This window comes from Balaenoptera physalus, assembly GCF_965194825.1.
Source record: "Balaenoptera physalus genome assembly, chromosome: 14".
In the NCBI taxonomy this organism is placed as follows: domain Eukaryota; kingdom Metazoa; phylum Chordata; class Mammalia; order Artiodactyla; family Balaenopteridae; genus Balaenoptera; species Balaenoptera physalus.
This window is the reverse complement of record NC_138893.1, coordinates 48,497,158-48,519,390: the sequence shown is the minus strand read 5'-3', so window position 1 is coordinate 48,519,390 and position 22,233 is coordinate 48,497,158. Positions and strand designations below refer to the sequence as shown.

The following is a 22,233-nucleotide window of genomic DNA, read 5'->3' as shown; positions in this document are numbered from 1 at the left end:
TAGGGAGGGTGGGAGGGAGGGAGATGCAAGAGGGAAGAGATATGGGAACATATGTGTATGTATAACTGATTCACTTTGTTATAAGGCAGAAACTAACACACCATTGTAAAGCAATTATACTCCAATAAAGATGTTAAAAAAAAAAAAAGATTAACGGGTGAAAACTCAATGAGGAGACCAGTTAAAAAGCTAATGCCCAGGGGCAAAGAACCCAATAAGAGCCTGATAATGTAAGACAGTGGCAGGGGAGACGTAGGGGAAAGACACTAGAGATCTCTAGGAGGTGAGTGGCTAGATGGGGCGTCAGGAAGAATGAGGAGCCAAAAGGCTACTCCCAAAGTCCTGACCTGAGGGAGTGATGAACAGTGGTGTCCGTCACCAAGACAGGGCCCACAGAGTTGGTGGGGGAGGAACAGGTTTCTGAGAAGGTGGTGAGTTCAGCTTTGAACAAGCTGAGTTTGAAGTACCTGGAGAATATCCAGGTGGCAATATCTTAAAGGAATCAGATACACTACAAATTGATCTCAGAAGGTTGGATATTTTTTTAAGTATGATAATAGTATTATGGTTATTTTTTAAAGTTTGTATCTTTTGTAGAAAATATGGGTGAATGGGGCAAGGCTGGCCATGGGGCAATGGTTGTTAGGGCTGAGGCATGGTACACAGAGATCCTTTATGCAATGCTGTCTACTCTGGAGACCGGTCAAAAATCACCATAATAAAAAGTTTAAAAAACAATAATAGCCCTGCTCGCCATTCCTGTAATGGCTGCTTCCTTGAAGGTGCTGTCACGTGGAAGCTCTTAGCCTCAGCATCCTGAACTGACAGAATTAAACAAATACCGCTTTCTTTGAAACCTTCTGCCTTTAAGAACCGGTCACCTCAAGATCTCAACATCAAGATCTCAGTTTCAACACAATTGTTCCTAGTTCTCTTTTCATTGCTTTTGGTGCTGCCTGTTGTTGAAGCTGTAGAAGCCGGAGATGCAATCGCTCTCTTGCTCGGTGTCGTTCTCAGCATTACAGGCATTTGTGCTTGTTTGGGGGTGTATGCACGAAAGAGAAATGGACAGATGTGACTTTGAAGGGCCTCCTGAATCAAACCTTGCCCTGAAAACCTTTGTGCTACTGAGGTTCAGAACTGAGTTTTGGTGACTGAAAGTTCCCAAGAAACAGTAAATAGGGTAGTTCATAGTCTTGGTTATTTCCCTATAAATAGGAACAAATTGATATACTATGTTAAATGGAAAACAAAATGTTTTCTTCACAGCAAAGAACGCACTGAAAAATGCCGTCGGTAATTTGCATTTGCTAGTTAGAAAGAAGGTCAAAGAAGTGAGATGGCTGAACTTTGCATAAGTAGTATTTCATAGTTTCAGAATTCTCAACAGGAAGAAGAAAACTCTTGCCCAGAATCCTGGGAAATTGCCACTGTTTAAGTTATAATCACTGCCTCCTGCATCATTGAGGAGTCTTTTCTCCATATTTTTAATGGAGTTTTGTTTTGTTATCTCCCAAGTTAATACTGTACCTAGATATTAAATACAGTTGGTCAAAAATTAAAACTTATCTCTTTGTTGGGGAAAACGTTTAGAAAATGTATTCGATGTATCTAACGTTGAAATGGAGAAAAGATTTAATGTAAAAAAAAATACTTTATATTGACATTGAAATGGAGAAGAGATTTAATGTTTAACAAAAACAAAAAAAATCTTTAGGGCTTCCCTGGTGGCACAGTGGTTAAGAATCCGCCTGCCAATGCAGGGGACACGGGTTCAAGCCCTGGTCCGGGAAGATCCCACATGCCGCGGAGCAACTAAGCCTGTGCGCCACAACTCCTGAGACTGCGCTCTAGAGCCCACGAGCCACAACTACTGAGCCCGCGTGCCACAACTACTGAAGCTCGTGTGCCTAGAGCCCGTGCTCCACAACGAGAGAAGCCACCGCAATGAGAAGCCCACGCACCGCAACGAAGAGTAGCCCCCTCTCACCACAACTAGAAAAAGCCTGCGCGCAGCAACGGAGACCCAATACAGCCAAAAATATATAAATAAAATAAATAAATTTATTTAAAAAAAAAATCTTTATATTAACTGGTAACATCTCCATGGTGAGAAGTACTATATCAAATATAAACCCATTAGGTAAGTTAAAAAAATAATAATAATAAAGAGAGATGTAAACCTATAGGGCAGAGATAAAGACATTATTTCATTATTAACAATAATAATACAAAGTACTACCATTTAGGGAGTCTCTACTCTGTGGCAGGCACTTTGCTGAGCCCTTTGCAAGCCTATGTTGTACTTTTCATGACAACCCTCATTTTACTAAAGTTCAGATGTCTTGCATACCAAGTGGCAAGCTTCAGATTATATGAGGTATATCAGAGGGAACGAATAAAACAAGAAGCTAGAAGGGCTAAACAAGGAAAGGTATGGACTGCTGACGTCTGAGAATAGGAAAAGGACCCCATAAAGACGGTGGTAGGTAGAGTGCTTTGCAAACCAAGGAAGAACAGAGATTCAAGAAGAAAGAAGTGGCTCCTCGTGTCAAATACCACACAAAGTGCAGGCAAAATAGCAACTAAAAACTGCTCAGTGAATTTTACAGTTAGGAGGCTGGGAGTACCTGGGGTCTTGGAAAGAACCACTGGAATGGTGGGGACAGAAACTGGGCTGGGAATGAGTGGGTAGCAAATTAGGCCTACTCTTGATAAGCTATGCTGTGAAGGGAACTTGAAAGATTGGTGTGATATTCTGATTTATAATAAGAAATATGTATTTGGTCTTCATATGTTTCTGGCAGAGCGTCTAAAGCCCTTGGAAATTCCTAAGTGATGAAAGTGATAAAGATGTCTTCTGTTAATGAGGTCTCTTGGACCACACCTAAGGATGGGGCTGGCTGCCAGGAGACTCAACCATGTTTCTAGAGGGGTGGAACCTTTCCACGCCCCTGAGCTCTGGGGATGGCAGAGGGGCTGGAGGTTGAATCAATCACCAATGGCCAATGATTTAATCAATCATGCCTATACAATGAAGCCTCCATAAAAACCCAAAAGGATGGGGTTTAGAGCACTTCCAGGTTGGTGAACATCTCTTTCTATCTGGCTATCCATGAGTTATATCCTTTTAAAATAAACCGGGGATCTAATAAGTAAAATGTGTCTCTGAGTTCTGTGAGCCACTCTAGCAAATTAATCAAACCCAAGGAAGGAGGGGGTCGTGGGAACCTCTGACTTACAGCCAGTTGAACAGAAGCACAGGTCACAACCTGGGCTTTCAATTGGCATCTGAAGGTGGGTGGGCAGTCTCGTGGGACTGAGCCCTTAACCTGTGGGATCTGATGCTATCTCTGGGTAGATAGTGTCAGAACTGAGTTGAATTGTAGGACACCCAGCTGGTATCCAAGAATTGCTTGGTGGTGTGGGGAAACCTCCACACAATCAGAATTGGTCCCAGACCTTAACTGGCTAATAGCTAGAGGAAGGTAGCCACAAAGGTGAGAGGAGCTTGACTGCGTTGATGTGTGGTAGGAAAACAGCAGGGGAGAGACTGAAGATGGAGGAAAGGGAGGTGACGACATGACGCAGTGCTGAGGGATCGATCGGGAGGGATGGAGTCCAGCGCCCAGGCGAGGGATTGCCTGGGATGGGAGGAGGGGCACCTCCCTGTGGAAGGGGAAGAAGAAAGGAGGCTACTTGTGGGTTGGGGCTTAGGAAAGAGATCAGGGAGTCATGATGTCAGAGAGCAGGTGAACTGGGAGTGGAGGAAGTGAGTAAGCTGAAGGCAAGGAAGTTCTGGCCAGAGACTGGCATGTTGGCATTTCTGAGCTGAAGCAGTCATGACAAGGTCCAGGGTGTGCCTGGCTGAGGTGGCAGGTATGGCACTAGAGTTAAAAGGTCAAGAATTATGAGATGGATGATCCTGAGGAACAGATCTGAGGTGGAGAAAAAGTCTGGTGAGTTCTATCCTCAAAGCAATCAGGAGAGAGCAGTTCCTTGGCTTAAGACAGAATCACATTTTGAGATTTTAAAAAATAGTAATTCTAAGTCCTAACTCATGGCTAATCTAAATAGCTCTTGCCAAAACATAAATCTGTAGCTTCCTCAAGAGTAGACTAAATATTTAGACCAAGTAACAGACTGAAATTGTGAAGCAGGAAACCTGCACGATTAATCCTGACTCTTGTCAGTTACAAAATGGGTTAAATCTACCTTTCTGACTTAGACTGGTCTCCATTCATTCATTCAGCAAACATGCTTTCTGTCTGCCAGGTACTTTGCTAGGTCTCTGGAATTTAAAAACGAATTATCTATGGTCTTTATGGAGTTCACAAACAAGCAGAGGAACCAACCCTGACAATATGAAAATTCTAGGGCAGAGGTAGGTAGAAAGTGCAGTGGGGTTGTGTGAACACAAAGAAAGGAACCTAGATTTGGGGTGAAGGAGCACAAAAGAGCTAACATGAGATAAACCTTAAAGAAGGAGCAGAGTGCACCAGCCTGGGGAGGATAGGAAGGGTATTTTAGGAAGAGGAACAGCATGAGAAAGGGCACCGAGGGCCCAGATAGTCATGAAATAACAATCTGGTTTGGCAGAGCAGTAGTTTTTAAATGGCAGTCTGCACAAGGATCAGCCTCAGTATCATTAAAAAGCAGGTTCCCAGGCCCCGGGAGCAATGGATCTGGTAGGCCTAGGAATCTGCATTTTTAAAAACAAGTGTCCCCGATGCTTCTGAGGACAGTTCATGCTGCAAAACCCTGAGCTATAGTACAGGGTACCTGGTGGGAGGAAGGAGTGGGGGTTGTGATGAGGCAGAAATTTTGGTCAGGACCACATTGTGCTAAGGATGACAGCTCAATTTACAAGCAGTGAGGCATCTTTTGGGAGTGCCCTGATGACATCTGTTCTAGAAATCCCAGTCTGGAGATGGTACTGACAAGAGCCTGCAGAGAAGGAGGGCTGCTGTATCCAGACAAAACATGAAGGGCTTCTTCAAGGGAAAGTACATTATTTAGAGATGAAACCACAACGAGGACCCTGGTCCTACCACCCACTTTTTAGCTGGGGGGTGGCCAGGACATCCTCGGGCTCCTAGGAGACAAAACCTCCCCTCAGGAGACCTACAGTAACAGCCACGGTGGCCCACATAGTGCGCACAGGCCTACGCAGAATCCAGACTGCAGGACACTCCCTGTGGTTCTGAGGTCTGTGCTGAGTCACCTCTCACAGGAACAAGCTTCTCAGAGCCCCTGGGATCTTGCTTCACATGGTGCTGCTTGAATTCCCCTTGGTTTCCAGACCAAGGAAGGAGAAAGAATAAATATTAACCAAAGGTGTTGCTAGGGCTAGGTGCCCAGAGCCCCTCCCCTTGCCTCTCTCCCCTCACTCCCCACCCTAGAAGCTAGGATAAACAGCTGATTTCCCAGTTTCATGATCCTCTTGGCTGCTCCTGCAGAAAAAGGGCAGAGGCGAGCACCTCTCAGAACAAACCCAAGGCTGGAAGGGACTTGATGACAACCTGTTTTCTGGGAGAGGCCCCAGGCTGGCTAATGTGAAGCTCACATCACCACCCAGGCCTGGCTCCAGGGGCGGGGCTTTCACCACCCCAGACTCCTTCCCAGGGTAACTTCCTGGCTGACTGACACAAAGGGTGACCTCGCACAAAACTACTCCCTTTCCTGGGCTTTGGCTTCCTCTGTAAAATGATGGAGTTGGACTCAAAGAAGCTTATCCAGTCCTGTCATTCCTGGACTGATTGGGCTAAACTTATTGGGACTGAATATCCTCCCTCTAACGTGCCCAGGAGGGCCAGGAGCTATTTCAGGTACTCTCAAGACACATCGATCCATTTACTTACTATTTTCTGAACACTCTACTATGTGCAAATAATAAGAACGGCCATCGTTTTCAAGTGCTTACTATGTATCGGCATTATGCTAAGCATTTTACACTTATTTGCCCATCACAACAACCCTATGAAGTGGGTACTATTATTATCTTTATTGCATAAATGCAAAAATTGAGGCTCAGAGAGATGAAGTATCTTGCCCAAGAACATTCAGCTGGTAAAGCAGCAGAGCCCATATCTGCTCCAGGTCGGTCAGTTTCAAAGACCATGGTCTTTCCACTCCATCACACTTTAAAATGCTGGTCAAACAAGGATTAGTTAGATGCAGATCATAGCCTATACTGGAGTTGTTGTGGAGGAGGGAGGGAGGAAGGACAGACCAAGTGATTAAATTATTTTATTTTATTTTATTGTTTGGCCGCACCGCACAGCTTGTGGGATCCTAGTTCCCCCAACCAGGGATGGAACCCATGAAAGCGCAGAGTCCTAACCACTGGACCGTCAGGGAGTTCCCGAAATTCTTTGTTAAATGGGAATAAGAATAGTACCTACCTCAACTGGTGGTTGTGAAAATTAAATGATTAACACCTTCATAAGTGCTTTAAAAAGACAGCTACTAATATATAACATTAACTACTGTTATTAATGAATGTTTTAAAATTCTGGTAACATATACATAACATAAAATTTACCATTTTAACCATTTTTAAGTGAACAGTTCAGTGGCATTAAGCACATACATACTGTTGTGCAACCATCACCACTATCCATCTCCAGAACTTCATCTTCTCCAACTGAAATTCTGCCATTGGTTTTTAATAATTATTAATACAACTCATTATTATGCTAAATACCTATATGCTCCTATCCCCTTGACAAAAGGCTGCAGGTTGTAGCGGAGGGCACGGGTTGGAGATCGTAGCCCTGGGTTCAAATTCAGATTCCCTCACAGTCGGTTTGAATTTAAACCCCTCAACATCAGTTCCTCCATGGGGATGAGACAAATACACGGAAAACACACAGGATTGTGATTAGTATTAGATGAGATCACCGAGGAAAAGGTACATTGCAACCTCCATGCAAAGAGCTCCACAAACGTTAGACCCTTAGATTGTTGGATAGATACTTTTAAGCTCCCAGCTCAGCTCCTGGCACAAAATAGGAACTCAGAAAAAGTTCTAAATGAACGGAGAAGCTCTAACTTGTTGGGCCATACTGCCCCCTGGTGGTAGCCCAAAACTGTGCAGCGTCTCTGGCCTCCCCGGTGCTCTTTGGGGCTAATTGGGTAAGACCACGGGGCCGGCTGGGAACTCGAGGGAAACCAAAGGTTACTGCCTGGAGGGGCTTTTCCTGAAGACTCTCGTTATCCCAAGACATTCTCCAGGCTCAACTCTATGTTCCAAATGGGCTGGTCTCCTTTTTGTACTGCTGACTTTCTCTTACCGCTTTTGCTCATGTTGCACCATCTTCCACCGGTGGCTCTTTCAAACCCTAAATCTCCCTCAGACCCGCTCAAATCTCACCTCCTCCAGAAGGCGGCCCTGTAGCACTCCAGCCAGTCTCTCCTTCACTCCTTTTTTTAAGCTCTGCAGAACTCACAGCCTGTACTTAATTATGTGCTGTGTGTATTTCTCTCCAAACTTTGGTTCCTTGATATAATTTCCTTGTTTTCTAATGTTTCCCAGGTCTACAGAGCAAGAACTGAAGTGATGGATAGAGCTCCTTAAAAGCTATATATTTTTTTGGAGATACAGTTGATTTACAATATTAGTTTCAGGTATGCAACATAGTGATTCAAAATTTTTATAGATTATACTCCATTTAAAGTTATTATAAAATATCAGCTATATTCCCTGTGCTGTACAATATATACCCTTGTAGCTTATTTATTTATACATGGTAGTTTGTACCTCTTAAGCCCTTGCCCCTATCTTGACCCCCGCCTTCCCTCTCCCCACTGGTAATCACTAGTTTGTTCTCTATATCTGTGAGTCTGTTTCTGTTTTGCTATATTCATTCACTTGTTTTATCTTTTTAGATTCCACATAGAAGTGATAACATACACTTTTTCTCTGTCTGACTTATTTCATAATACCCTCCAGGTCCATCCATCCATGTTGTTGCAAATGGCAAAATTTCATTCTTTTTTTATGGCTGAGTAGTATTCCAGCGTGTGTGTGCGTGTGTGTGTGTGTGTGTGTGTGTGTGTGTATCACATCTTCTTCATCCATTCATCTGTTGATGGACACTCAGGTTGCTTCCATATCTTGGCTATTGTAAATGATGCTGCTATGAATATTGGGGTGCACATAGCTTTTCAAATCAGTGTTTTTGGTTTTTTTCAGATATATACCCAGGAGTGGAATTGCTGGATCACTGGGAGTTCTATTTTTAGTTTTTTGAGGAATCTCCACACTGTTTTCCATAGTGGCTGCACCAACTTACATTCCTACCAAGAGTGCATAAGGATTCCCTTTTCTCCACATCCTCACCAACATTTGTTATTTATTGTTTTTTTGATGATAGCCTTCCTGACAGATATGAGGTCATATCTCATTGTGGTTTTGATTTATCAATACATTTTTCTTATGATTAGCAATGTTGAGCATCAAAAGCTATACATTTTTGAGTTCAAAATACAGACCAGGTACAGCACTGGGTACTTGGTACTTTTACAAACATAACAATCCCATGATAATTCTAATGCAACTCTAGTGCAAATTACATAGTATTTCAATTTATAGATAACAAAACTGAGCCTCAGAAAAGTTAAGTGACTTGCCCAAAGTCATACAGCTAGTAAGTGGTAGAGTATGGGTTTGAACCCATGTGTGCCTGCTTACAAATCCACAGAATACGTTTTATCTCCCCTGTTGACTCCTCTCAGTTGTTGGCACATGCCTGGAACAGTGACTTGGGAAAGAATTCAAAACACCTAGGCTTGGAGGGTTACATGGTGGGTTTGATTAGCAATGTCTGCCGTGAGTGACGAACGATGAGTGGTGATGTGTGCACCTTGTACTGCCATCCTTTCACTACCCCATGCTGGATGGGTCTACGTGAGGATACTCCACCTTATTCTGAACATGGTTTTAAGAAGGCATAATATGTTGAATAAACATGAGCTTTTTAAAGTAAGACTGACCTGTATTAAAATTAAGCCCCATCAGTTTCTGGAACTTTGAAACGTTAGTTGGTCCTTTCTTTATGCCTTAGATTCCATACGTGTGGAATGTTTATAATAACCCCTGAGTTGTTATGAGGGTTTAATGGGATTAATTCTGTAAACACCCTTGGCATGGTGTCTGGAATAGAGTAAGTGCTCAACTGGTGTTACTTCCCTCTCCCTTCCTATTAGAAATAGAGAGCCTGATTCCTCTTAGGCAGTAGTTTGGAGGGCACTGTCCTTCCTAGGAAATAATAATTGTATGTCAAAACTGTCACAGAATAAAAGTTTTAACATGATGAGACCATCTGATATCACTAGCCTCCAAACGTGATGCACTAGGAAGGACACAACATTGTCTAGGTAGTACATCTGCCAAAAGTGTCTAACTTGAATCTAAACACAAGGAAAGAATCAGACAAAGACAAAACAACTGGCCTAGATGCTTCAACAAGATCAATGTAAGAAAAAAAAAACAACATTCTAGATTAAAGAAAATATAAGAGATATATCAACCAAATGCAATGTATGATCCAAAACCAAACCAAAACAAAACAAAACAAACCAGCTATAAAAGACAATCAGGGGAATTAGAATATGGATATATCTTAAATATAGCCTTGCATCAATGTTAAATTTCCCAAGGGTGATAATTATGTTGCAGCTATGTAGGAGAACGTCCATGTTCTTAGGAGATACTTGCTAAAGTATTTGGAGTGAAGTGTCATGATGCCTACAACTAACTCAGTGGTTTAGGGAAAGCTGTATGTATGTATATGTGTCTGTATAAAGAGTTAAAGCAAATATGGCAAAATGTTAACAATTTAAGGAAAGGGCATCCAGTGTTCATTGTATTACTCATAACTTTTCAGAAGATTTGAAATATTTCAAAATAAAGTCAAGAATAAAATATATATTCTAGTTAGCAAAGTTTTAAAATTATAATGCTTCATGTTGGTCAGGGTATGGTAAAATAAACACACTAATAAATTCCAGATGATACACTGGCACAACCATTATAGAAAACAATTTTGCAACAAATGTCTGTGCACTTTAACACAGTGATTCTGCTTCTGGGAGTCTGCCTTAAGTAAGTAATTGAAAAGAAAAAAAAATGGGGAGAAGTATTCACTGCAGTGTTTTTTACAATGGTAAAAACTGAAGAACAAAAAAACCTAAATGTCTAGCTATTGAGGAATGACTAAGTAAACTATACCAATCTGATGGGCTCTAATGCAGCTATTAAAAGTGAAAATTATGAATAATAATTCTTAAAATATTTGAAGACTGTACAGCAACATGAGAAATAGTAAGTACAAGTTAAATTTTTAAAAAGCAGAAGAGAGAATTAGAACAAAGAAATGGGAGGAAAAAATAAACTTTTGTTCTTTTCACAAGGCTGGGTGGAAGCTCAGTTTGAGACTTATTTCTCTAATTATCACAAGAGCCCTGGGAGTCCCCCGTGGTCTAATGGTTAGGATTCCGGGCTTTCACTGCCGTGGCCCCGGTTCAATCCCTGGTCAGGAAACTGAGATACCGCAAGCTGCACAGTGCAGCCAAAAGAGAAAAAAAAAAAAAAAAAAATAGAGCCCTAATTCTGAGAGAATCTTTGAAGGAGTAGCTACAAGCTACTTATGACTTTGAACCTATTTTTATGAGAGAGAGAGAGAGAGGGAATACATTGTTCTAAATGAAGAAACAGAGGGGAAAAAAGCTTTTGAATTAGGGCCTGACACTGCCTGCATGTCCAGGACTTTAAATGCACCAAGTCATTAATCATGAGCTCCTAGAGCAGGAATAATCCATCCTAATTAATTTCTTAAAAAATGAATTTATTTGAGCAATAGAAATGATGGATCACTAAACATTCATTACAGACCACTAAGCATGTGTCCACCTATGGGGACTAAGAAGAAGCAATGAGGATGAAAAGGCTGGGAAGCAAACTGTCTCAAATGATGAGAAAATCACACATCCGTGGTGAGTGGGAAGGGGGCGTGGTCACATTTTACCGGATACTAAGATACATGGGGGCATTCCTCTCTGAAGGATAAGGGCCCTTCTATTCACTTTAGAAATCTGGTTTTCCACTATCCTAGCCCTGTTCTCCAAAGAAACAAGGAAAGAAATAATGACAAAAGATACGAAGCAATTGTGTCTCAGAAGCCCAGCTTGAATTTATGTAACCAGCATAACCTGAAACATTCAGAATCATCAGCCTGGAAGACACACAAGGTCACATGTTTTCTACTTTTCAAAAGAAAACCAGCTTGATCACCCACATGCCAGACAAACAGGAAGTCTAATATCCCTTTCTCCCCTTGAGTTGTCCTGCATCCCCGGTCCTACACAAACCAAAGAGGCCAGTGTTGCTAAGGACAGAGAATGGAAGGCACATTTCCATTCACCAGAGAACCTGTTTGGGGGAGCAGCTGCCTCTGTCACTGCTACACGTGTGGCTGATGAAAACCCTCCATGCACAGCCTGACACATGCCTGCCTCTTCCTGCTGCAGGGAGCTTGCTGCTCCGGATCTCTGTGGTGTTCCGTGCCGGGCTCCCAAGGTCACCCTCACATACTGAAGTGTGCACCCCCTCCCCACAATTCATGTGTTGAAGTCCTAACCCCCAGTACTTCAGAATGTGCCTGTATTTGGAGATAGGATCTTTAAAGAGGTAATTAAGGTTAAATGACATCATTGTTGTGGGCCCTAATCCAATATGACCGGTCTCCTTGTAAGAAGAGGAGATAATGAAACAGGGACGCATAGAGGGAAAACGGAGGGAGAAGATGGCCATCTACAAGCCAAGGAGAGAAGAAATCCACTCTGCCAACATCTTGATCTTAGACTTCTAGCCTCCAGAACTGTGAGAAAATACATTTCTGTTGTGTGAAGCCATCCAGCCTGTAGTATTTGTTATAGCAACCCTAGCAAACTAATACAGGTCAGCTTCGTTCTTTTGTATGCATCCATACAGTAGACCCAAAATCACTTGCTGAAAAGACTATTCTTTCCCCATTGAATGATCTTGTCAAAATCAAGTGACCTGAGATGTATGCGATTATTTCTGGACACTTAATTCTAGTCCACTGATTTATAAGTCTATCTTATGCCAGTACCACACTGTTCTAGTTACTACAGTTTTGTAGTAAGTTTTGAAATCAGGAACCATGAGTCCTCCAACTTGGTTCTTCTTTTTCAGAATTGGTTTGGTTATTCAGGGTTCCTTGTAATTCCATATGAATTTTAGAATCAGTTTGTCCATGTACAGCTGCAAAAAAGGCAGCTGACATTTTGATAAGGATTGCATTAAACCTGTAGATCAGTGCAGGGAGTATTGCCATTGTAACAGTGTTAAGTCCTCCAATACATGAACATGGGATATCTTTTCATTTATTTAGATCTTTAATTTCCTCTCATGATGTTTTGTAGTTTTCAGTGTCCTGAATTTCGTTTGTTAAATTTATCTCTAGGTACAGTTGACCCTTGAACGTGGGTTTGAGCTACATGGATCCACTTACATATGGATTTTTTTCAATAAGTACTACAGTACTATACAATCCACAGTTGATTGAATTTGTGGATGTGGAACCCCGCAGGGCCAACTATAAAATTATACATGGATTTCCAACTGCATGCTTGGGGCAGGGGTTGGCACCCCTAACCTCCATGTTGTTCAAGGGTAAACTGTATTTATTCTTTTTAATGCTATTATAAGTGAAATTTTTAAAATTTAATTTTCAGATTGTTCATTGCTGGTTTATAGAAGTACAAATGATTTTTGTACATTGATCTTATATCCTGCAACCTTGCCAAACTTGTTTAGTAACTCTAATAGGTATTTTGTAGATTCTTTCAGATTTTTCATATATGAGATTATGTCATCAGTGAATAGGAATAGCTTTACTTCTTCCTTTCTAATCTGAAGGTTTTTAAATTTCTTTTTTCTTGCCTAATTCCTTGGCTGGAACTTCCAGTACATGTTGGACAGACATGGATATCCTTGTCTTGTACCTGATCTTTGGTGGAAAGCTTTCAGTCTTTCACCATTGTGATGTTAGCTATGAGTTTTTGTAGATGGTTTTAATAGGCTGAGAAAGTTCCTTTCTATTTCTAGTTTGTTGAGTGTTTTTATCATGAAACAGTGTTAGATTTTGACAAATACTTTTTCTGCATTTACTGAAATGATCACATGTAGTTTTTGTCCTTTATTCCATTAATGTGGTGTATTACATTGACTGATTTTCATATGTTGAGCCACCACTGCATTGCTGGGATAAATCTCACTTGGTCTTGAGGAGTAATCTTAACGTACTGCTTGAATCAGTTTGCTAGTATTCTGTAGAGGGTTTTTGCATGTGTATTCATATGGGATATTGGTCTGTAGTTTTCTTTTTATGTGTTATCTCTGGCATGGTATCAGGACAATACTGGCCTCATATAATGAGTTAGGAAGTGTTCTCTCCTTTTCTATTTTTTGCAAGAGTTTGAGAAGAATTAGTGCTGATTCTTCCTTAGATATTTGATAGGACTCACCAGTGAAGCCATCTGGTCCTGGGATTTTGTTGTTGTTGTTAAGAGTTTTTTTGATTACTGATTCAATCTCATTATTTATAGGTCTATTCAGATATTTTATTTCTTCTTGAATCAATTGAGATAGATTGTGTGTTTCTAGGAATTTTCCCAATTATTTAAGTTATCTAATTTGTGGGCATACTCTTGTTCACAGTATTCTCTTAAAATCCTTTTTATTTCTATATAGTCAGTAGTAATGTCCCTGCTTTCATTTCCAATTTTAGTAATTTGAGCATTCCCTTTTTTTCTTGGTCAGTCTAGCTAAATGTTTGTCAGTTTTGTGAATCTTTTTGAAGAACAAAATTTTGGTTTTGTTAATTTTCTCTGTTGTTTTTCCATTCCCTATTTCATTCAAGTCCCCTGTAACATTTATTATTTCATTCCTTCTGTTGCTTTGGGTTTAGCTTGCTGTTCTTTTTGTAGTTTATTAAGGTAGAAGTTTAGATTATTGATCTGATATCATTCTTCTTTAATGTATGTATTCACAGCTATAAATTTCTTTCTGAGAACTGCTTTTGTTACATACCATAAGTTTTGGTATGTTGTGTTTTCTTTGTTCATCTCAAAGTATTTTGTAATTTACCTTGTGATTTAGTTTTTTGTTATTTAGGAGTGTGTCATGTAATTTCCACATATTTGTGAATTTTCCAAACTTCCTTCTGCTATTGATTCTAGCTTAATTCCATTATGGCTGGAAAAGATACTTTATATGATTTCAATTTTTAAAAAATTTACGGAGATTTGTTTTCTGGCCTAACATTTGGTCTATCCTGGAGAATACTCCATGTGCACCTGTCTAGTTGTTCTATTCATTATTGAAAATGGGGATAATAAAGCATCCAACTATTATTACTGAACTATTTTTCCTTCCAATATGGTCAATATTTGCTTCATTTATTTTGAGGCTCTGTTGTTAAGTGCATATATTTTTATAAGTGTTATATCTTTATATCATTATATAATGTCCTTCTTTGTCTCTTGTAACAATTTTTGTCTTAAAGTCTATTTTGTATGATGTTAGAATAGCCATTCCAGCTCTCTTTTAGTTACTATTTGCATGGAATATCTTTCCCATTCTTTTAGTTTCTACCTATTCCTGTCTTTGAATCTAAAGTGAGTCTCTTGTAGATAGCATATAGTTGGATCACTTTTTAAAAATCCACTATAGCACTCTCTGCCCTTTCATTGGAGTTACATTTAATGTAATTGGTCATAAGGCAGGAATTTTATCTGTTATTTTTCTATTTGTTTTTTATATGTTGTATATCTTTTCTGTTTCTCTTATTTTTCCATTACTGTCTTCTTTCTTGTTGATTAGCTATGTTCTAGTGTACCATTTTAATTCCCTTGTTTACTATATTTTTGAGTTAATTTCTTAGTCATTGTCGTTGGACCATGGACAATGTATAATTGGACAGTTATAATTGGAATTACAATGAACATCTTAACTAATAACAATCTGGTTCTGATTAATGCCAACCAATTTCACTACTATACAAAAATTTTGCCCCCATATACCTCTGTTCCCTCTCCCCTTCTTTGTACTATTATTGTCATACAGACTACATCTCTTAATATGTTGTGTGCCCATCAATGCAAATTTATTATTATTGCTTTATGTAGTTATCTTTTAAATAAGATAGTAGAAAATAAAGAGTTACAAAAAATACATTTGTACTGCCTTTTGTATTTACCTATGGAGTTACCTTTAATGGTATTTAATTTTTCATGTGGTTTCAAAATAAGGTAAGTCCTTTGAGCCAATTCTTGAGGGAGCCACCAGATAGGTCAAAACAAACAACCACAATTTCTTGTGAATGAGATCCATTCTGTTCCTTCTGTTCCCAATACCTGTATGGGGAATGAAGCTATTTTCTTCAAGGCCACTTCGAACCCTGGATGGGACCAGGATAAGTTAAAACACCACAAAGGGGCTTCCCTGGTGATGCAGTGGTTGAGAACCCGCCTGCCAATGCAGGGGACACGGGTTCGAGCCCTGGCCTGGGAAGACCCCACATGCCGCAGAGCAACTAAGCCCATGCACAACTACTGAGCCTGTGCTCTAGAGCCTGCGAGCCACAACTACTGAAGCCCGTGCACCTAGAGCCCGAGCTCCACAACAAGACAAACCACCGCAATGAGAAGCCTGTGCACCACAGCAAAGAGTAGCCTCTGCTCGCCGCAAGTAAAGAAAGCCCAAGCGCAGCAATGAAGACCCAACGCAGCCATAAATAAATAAATAAATTTAAAAAGAAAAAAACCCCACAAAGCTTGCTATTCTTACTGAAATTCAGCTGGTTTTTCTTGAAAATGTTCCCGATTGTTGGAGGCTTTTAGTTAGTGTCCAGTGTTCTGAAAAAGTTGATCCTGACAGTTTTTGCTGCATTTTTTGTTACTATTATGAAAGGATCAACTTTTGGTGTTCTTCCTTTGCTGCTCTGCTGACACCACTTCAATATGACTTATTACTGGCAATGTTAACCTTGATTACTTGGTTAAGGTGGGGTCTGCCAGGTTTCTCCACTGCAAAGTTACTATTTTTTCCTTTCCATGCACTATTCCAGAGGTCAGTAAACTATGGCTGGAAGGCCAAATCAAGCCCACTGACTGTTTTTGTAAATAAAGTTTTGTTAGTACACAGCTGCACTCAGTTTTTTAAAACATATTTTCTGTGGCTGCTTTCATGCTACAACACCAGAGGTGAGTTGCTGTGCAAAAGGCTGTATGGCTCACGGAGACTAATACAGTTCCTCTTTGGTTCTTCGCTGGCTCTTGCTCTGTTTGTTAGAAACATATCACTAAACCTAGCCCACATCCAAGGGGAGAGGAATTAAGCTTTACCTTATGGAGGGAGGAGTATCCAAGCATTTTTGGACATATGTTAAAATCAAGATAATTAAATATTTGGGAGTCTATACTTTGAGGCCATGCAAATATTATGTTTCTCCTTAAACTTTTGCTCACTAGTATTACCTTCATCAGTAGGTCTTGCCTACAGCAATTATTACTGTGGTGCTCTAATCATGATTTGCTGTTTCTCTCATTCCTTTTACATGTCTTAATTTGAATTCTTCTGTAAGGGAGATTTGTTCCTTCTTCCCCACTTATTTATTTACTCAATCTTTTAATTACATCAGTATGGGCTCACAGATACTTATTTTATTCTTTGGGTCATAACCATTACTATCATGATTTACTTCATGGCATGGGAGTTGAGGTACTTTCTCTTGTTGGAGGTTTTATGTTAGGAGCCTGAATGTGATTTTAGGCAAGTCCCTTGACCTCTCCTTATTTTTATCACCATCAGAATAAAAATATTAATAGCCACCTCACAGCGTTCTTGTGAAAATGCTGTTTGAACTAGGAGGTAGGATATAAATGTTAGATTCTTTGGTAATGTACTTCCTTTACTCCCATTTCCTTCTTCACTTTCCTTCTCTCCCTCTTTCCTTCCCCTTTTCTCATTCCTCCTTCTTCCTCCTCAGCCTGTGTGTTGCACCCACCAGGGGTCCCCTGTGGCACTAGGGCTGAAGCCAGTGGAGTCTGAGTCACAGCACTTCTTTGAAGGAGGGCTGTACCAAGGTCAGCCCAAATAACCAGTTTCCCTTTGCTGTGTCCCCAGGAAGCCACTTCAAGGACTCCTTTGCTGTTCTAAGCAGACCTCTTCCTGCACACATGGCCCCTGCACCCTTCATCCCCTGGAGGGCAGGGACCTTGCCTTACATCTTCCGTAACTTCCTTACATCCCTTACTGCACAATGCCTTTCAGATAGTCTTTCATCAACCTTGAATGCAGATCTGAACACACACAGAGTCTGCATGTTTCCACCATGCAGAACATGGGCGTGCTAACTGCCGAGCATCATCACTGAAATTCACTGGGCGGTTTCTATCACTTTCTCAGGGCTTCATTCCTAGTTTGGAGATATTTGATGTTCTATGTCAATAGTCATTAACTGTGTGGGAGGCTATAAAGTGAGTCAGACATGCATGGTTCTGAAACTCAAGGAGCCCACAGTACAGTTGGGGGGAGAGAGCTCTGCACAAATAACCAACCACAGATTATCAAGGACTTCAAATGTCAGACATCACATGGATTTTGTTCAGTAGGCAGTGGGCAGCTAGTGAAAGCTTTTGAGGAAGAAGATGACATAATTGGGCTTCCCTGGTGGTGCAGTGGTTGAGAGTCTGCCTGCCAATGCAGGGGACGCGGGTTTGCGCCCTGGTCTGGGAGGATCCCATATGCCGCGGAGCAACTGGGCCCGTGAGCCACAACTACTGAGCCTGCGCGACTGGAGCCTGTGCTCCGCAACAAGAGAGGCCGCGATAGTGAGAGGCCCGCGCACCGCGATGAAGAGCGGCCCCGCTTGCCGCAACTAGAGAAAGCCCTCGCACAGAAACGAAGACCCAACACAGCCAAAAATAAATAAATAAATAAAATGCTGGCTTAACTCCTAGAGAGTTTCATTATAAAAAATAAAATTAAATTAAAAAAAATAAATAAAATACAGTTCTTAGAATTCTTTAAAAAAAAAAAAGATGACATAATCTATATTGAAAAACTAGGAAGGCTGAAATGCATAAGCCTGGAGGCATGGGTGGGGAGGGAGAATTAGAAGGCTTTTGGAATGACCTGAGTGAGAAATAATATACCTCAATGGCAGTAAGAATGGAAAGAAATGGACAGAAACCTCTCCCAGGGAACGTCAACAGGGCATGGTCAGCTAGCAATCAGAGAATCTTAGAAGGCGACCTTTGAGACTATCTGGGGCAAGCTGAAGGTTTGTGGCAACCCTGCATCAAGCCAGCCTACTGGTGCCATTTTTCCAACAGCATTTGCTCACTTCATGTCTCTGTGTCACATATTGGTAATTCTCACAATATTTAAAACCTCCCATCAGCAAAAAGATTGTGATTCACTGAAGCCTCAGATGATGGTTAGCATTTTTTAGCAATTTTTTTTTATTACTTTAGTTTTTTAAAATATTTATTCATTTATTTGGTTGTACCAGGTCTTAGTTGCAGCAGGCGGGCTCCTTAGTTGTGGCTTGCTGCCTCCTTAGTTGTGGCATGCAAACTCTTAGTTGCGGCATGCATGTGGAATCTAGTCCCCTGACCAGGGATTGAACCCAGACCCCCTGCATGAGGAGCACAGAGTCTTAGCCACTGCACCACCAGGGAAGTCCCTAGCAATATTTTTAATTAAGGTATGTACATTGTTTTTTTTAGACAAAATGCTATTGCACATTTAATAGACTACAGTATAGTGTAAATGTAACTTTTATATGCACAGGAAAACCAAAATATTCGTGTGACTTGCTTTATTGTGATATTAGTTTTAGATAGTCACTTTATTACAGTGTTCTGGAACTGAACCCCCACTATCTCTGAGCTATGCCTGTATAATCTAAAAATATGTGTAGAAATATCTGCATAGTACATATTAACCCAGACATTTACACCTCTGCTCCATGACTTGAGAAGTCACAGAAGTAGATGCAGGCCATAGGGTTAAAGTACAATAGACAGCTCCACAGCAGAGTGTGGGAGAGCTGATGTAGAAGAATTAAGTCAATGATTCTCTGGGTGCCTGCTTGCGGTGCTCTCAACCTCCTCCTGAGAGAGGCAGGGCTTTACCATTAAGAACCATATTTAATAGCACGTGACTTATCACGGTGGCCACAAGTGATCAGAGCAGGGGAAGATGCTTGACTCAAGGGCAGCTAATTTCTGGGCAGGCAGGTGGTTTATGAGATATGAGATGATTGGAGACTGACCAGGCCATCAGAAAAGAGAATCAGTTGACAGTGGGCACAGGAGATGAAGGGCACAGAGGGATAAAAGATAGCATATCACTGAAGTGGTAGAAATCTGGAGTCAGCAAAAGCCTGAGCATTGCTTTTCAGAGAGTAAGAAGTTGGTGGTTGGTAGTGCCAGACCATACAGGAGCTGTGGAAGCAGATTGCTAAGATGGCAAAATGGCCAAGTATCAGAAAACAGCAAACTCCTGCCACTATCAGGGCAATGAGATATTTTGGTCCTTAGAGCTGTGCTGATCAGATTCTAAATTGTATTTAAGTCCGAAGTAAGCCCAGCCGTATGGCTGTTCCTGAACGTCTAGCCTTGCAGCTGAGATTTCTGTCTTCGTTAATTCTATAAGGTTGCTTACAATAACCTCTCATTACTTCTGGTGGCCTGCGTGAATCTGTCCTTTGCAACCACAAGACCCTATTAGGCCATAAAAAGAAATGGAACTCTGGTGCCTGCTACAACACTGATGAACCTTGAAAACATTACGCTAAATAAAATAAGCCAGGTACGAAAGGACAATCCTCTATCATTCCACTTATATAAGGTACTTAGAATAGTCAAAATCAAAGAGACAAAACATAGAAGTTACCAGAGGCTGGAGTCTGGGAGGTGGCAGGGGGAGTTGTTATTTAATGGTTACAGAGTTTCTGTTTGGAGTGATGAAAAAGTTTTAGAAATAGATAGTTGTGATAATTACACAACATTGTGAATGTAATTAATGCCACTGAATTGTACACTTTAAAATGGCTAAAACAGTAGAATTCATGTAAAACAGTAAAATTCATGTTATATATATTTTACCACATGCACACAAAGACCCTGTTAGAGATGCAGTGTGATGGAAAGAACACCAGCTTGGAGTCAGAGAAACTGAGTTCAAGACCCAGCTCTGCATTTTCCAGCTGTGTCACTTTGGGCAAGTTACCCAACCTCTCAGGGTCTCAGTTTATTCATTTGAAAAATGCAAATAATAAAACCCTTTCTAGGGTTTCCCTGGTGGCACAGTAGATAAGAATCTGCCTGCCAATGCAGGGGACACAGGTTCGATCCCTAGTCCAGGAAGATCCCACATGCCGCGGAGCAACTAAGTCCGTGTGCCACAACTACTGAGCCTGCGCTCTTGAGGCCACGAGCCACAACTACTGAAGCCCGTGTGCCTAGAGCCCGTGCTCCGCAACAAGAGAAGCCACCGCAAATAAAGCCCACACACCACACCGAGGAGTAGCCCCTGGTCGCCGCAACTAGGGAAAGCCCACATGCAGCAACGAAGACCCAACACAGCCAAAAATAAATAAATACAAAATTTTAAAAACCCAAAACAAACCCTTTCTAAGTTTATTGTGAGGAACAATGAAGACAAAAATGCATTAAATCATTACATAAATGTCTTTTGAAAAGGAGTCTGGTGACTTTTGCTATGTGTATTTGGAAGAGGAGACAACAGCCCTCTGTATTCTTCTTAAGAAAGCGTGAGGCTTCTCCTTGGACTGTGTGTTCAGGGTACACTTGGGGCCAACAGTGTGAAGCTCACCACATCTGCCCAGACTTCTCTGAATGCCCCTCTTCTTTACTTCCTCCTGCCTTTATTTCCTCTCCAGCCCCTTTTGGGCTCCCAATGCTCTGTGCTCTCTCTTCCTTTAGTACCCTTCGAGACAAGCCCTCAGGAGGGATTAGTTTCTCATTCAAACTGGAGTCCCTTTGTTCCCCTTCCCACAGCATATCTGTATTTAGGCCATACCTCTTTCCAGGGAGGAAAAAGCTTGATCCACATAAGTTTGCTGAGTTGAACTGAAGGATTTTTTTAGGCATCAGCAGACATGTAGGTACAGGAAATGCCAGGGGTGTGGGAGCCCTCCAAGCCCTTTGTATCTCCCACAGCCAGGCAGTTAATAATCCTGAAACATTTGCTGAGTGGGATCCTTTCTCTAGGCATCATCAAAAGGCGGGGGTGGGGGGGGGGGGGGGTGGACCAAATGGCTTCTCCAACTTGATTCCATCCTGATGTTCTGTGAGGTCTAAAAAAGTAGGTGCCCACACCAGGAAGGCTGAAGAGCTGTCCTAGGTCCTGAAGTGCAACTGAGCGGGCAAGCCTCCCTGTTTCTCCTAACCCTGGGGCTCTGGCAACTCTGGTTCAGCCTGAACTCGGATTTAGAAGAGGTAAACAAAGAGCTAATTCTGGGAAGGGGGAAAGGAAGAGAGAGAGAAGTACTCAAACACACAGAGCCTTCTGGATCAGCTTAAGCATGGAGAGACTGCTAAGGCCAAAACATAGAAACTTTTGTTTTTATTTTATTTTTAAATTAGAATGGTCACCAAGAAACCTCTAAGAAAAAATCTGGAACAAGTGCAAGGGGACAAAAGGCTGTGCATCAAACAATGCAAAGCAAAACTGTGTAAACACCAATTTGTAAGCAAAACTACAACCACATAGATTGATGTGTCACCATCAACTGAGCCAAACTAAAGAACTCAGAGCTCTTTTGCCTTTTCTTGTAGATAGAAACAGTTTAATTTTTATGGACAGAGGACAAATAAGTGTATGACTTAGCTTGATGTCATTCATGCTCTTTCACGTGTCTTTGTTAAAAAAAATTTCCCGCTTCTCCAGAAAGTTTGGGGCATAATCCTCCCCACCTGCCTTAATGACATGCTCACGCAAGCATCTTTTCATGGGGCTGAAGAAACTCGGCTGAACAAATATTACTAGTAGAAAACCAGACACAGAAAAGGGGTGGGCTTCCCTCTAAGTACTTAACACACATGGTCTGCAGTCAAATACGTCCTCCCTTATTGTAGTCCGTAAGTTAGGACCTCAAATTAGCCATAACT

The 22,233-nt window shown here is 41.2% G+C and overlaps 1 pseudogene across 1 annotated transcript in view; it reads left to right on the top strand.

Annotated features, from left to right (window-relative positions):
- LOC309642263 (small integral membrane protein 30 pseudogene) overlaps window positions 1-19,388 on the top strand; it is a 28,721-nt pseudogene extending 9,333 nt beyond the window's left edge. Inside the window, exon 2 of the transcript in view lies at window positions 829-19,388. The product of the transcript in view is annotated as a small integral membrane protein 30 pseudogene (transcript). The remainder of the gene's footprint in view (window positions 1-828) is intronic.
- The last annotated feature ends 2,845 nt before the right edge of the window (window positions 19,389-22,233 follow it).